The following is a 1,324-nucleotide window of genomic DNA, read 5'->3' as shown; positions in this document are numbered from 1 at the left end:
ATACATGTATATATACATATACCTATATGTATGTATGTATATATACATCTATATATAATATGTATATATCAATTTACAAAAATGTATATACATGTATATATATATATAGATAAGTATAAATGTGTATATGTATACGCACATGTTTATATATGTGTGTGTGTATGTATACATGTACGTGTATATATACATATACATTTATATATAAATATACATATATACACAAACACATATATACACACATATATATTCACACACATATACTTATATATATATGTCTACCTGTTTATATAATGAAAATCAAATTTTTAACTCTAATTATTGCTAATCAGCATTGAAAAAGTATGCTTATTTTCCCCCAATTGTATGTTTTGTCTTTCAAAATAAAAGTCAAACCAATCCCTTTTTAGTTTTTTTTTATTTCCCATGAGAAAGTAAGAGGTACTGGCACGCACGCACGCACGCAATCCACACGCTGCTCATTACTGCCATCTACAGGAATGCAACAAGTCATTGATTGATTGATTGATGACTGGGCCGTATATTCTGATTCTTTATTCTGCGCTCAGGTGCTCCAAACAATACACCGCCCTCACACTTCCGCAGGTACTTGTATCGTCAAGCGAGTACAAATATGTGCGGACAATAGTGCTATTTGTGCGGACAATAGTGCTATTTGTGCAGACAATAGTGCTACTTGTGCAGACAATAGTGCTATTTGTGCAGACAATAGTGCTATTTGTGCAGACAATAGTGCTATTTGTGCAGACAATAGTGCTATTTGTGCAGACAATAGTGCTATTTGTGCGGACAATAGTGCTATTTGTGCAGACAATAGTGCTATTTGTGCAGAAAATAGTGCTATTTGTGCGGACAATAGTGCTATTTGTGCAGACAATAGTGCTATTTGTGCAGACAATAGTGCTACTTGTGCAGACAATAGTGCTACTTGTGCAGACAATAGTGCTATTTGTGCAGACAATAGTGCTATTTGTGCAGACAATAGTGCTATTTGTGCAGACAATAGTGCTATTTGTGCAGACAATAGTGCTATTTGTGCAGACAATAGTGCTATTTGTGCAGACAATAGTGCTATTTGTGCAGACAATAGTGCTATTTGTGCAGACAATAGTGCTATTTGTGCAGAAAATAGTGCTCGTATCGCAGGAATGACTCCCGCTGTCCACTCGGGACAAACCTTGCCTGCCGCAGTCTGGCATGACCAACCCTGGAATTTATTGATTATGGAAAAACCTGGATCCCAAATGTGTAAAGCATGGCTTCTTCCCTCCCATCAATCAGGAGCATCTTCTTCCATCACAGCCAG

General features: G+C 36.3%; 1 protein-coding gene across 1 annotated transcript in view; it reads right to left on the bottom strand.

Moving 5' to 3' along the window:
- Nucleotides 1–526: 526 nt before the first annotated feature.
- Nucleotides 527–1,324, bottom strand: part of LOC133542609 (uncharacterized) — a gene marked incomplete at its 5' end in the record, with an annotated part of 67,110 nt that continues 66,312 nt past the window's right edge. Inside the window, one exon of the mRNA XM_061886890.1 lies at nt 527–1,324. This exon is cut by the window's right edge and continues 19 nt beyond it.

Source organism: Nerophis ophidion, linkage group LG24 (genome assembly GCF_033978795.1).
Source record: "Nerophis ophidion isolate RoL-2023_Sa linkage group LG24, RoL_Noph_v1.0, whole genome shotgun sequence".
Classification (NCBI taxonomy): Eukaryota; Metazoa; Chordata; class Actinopteri; order Syngnathiformes; family Syngnathidae; genus Nerophis; species Nerophis ophidion.
This window is presented reverse-complemented; position numbering and strand designations above follow the sequence as displayed.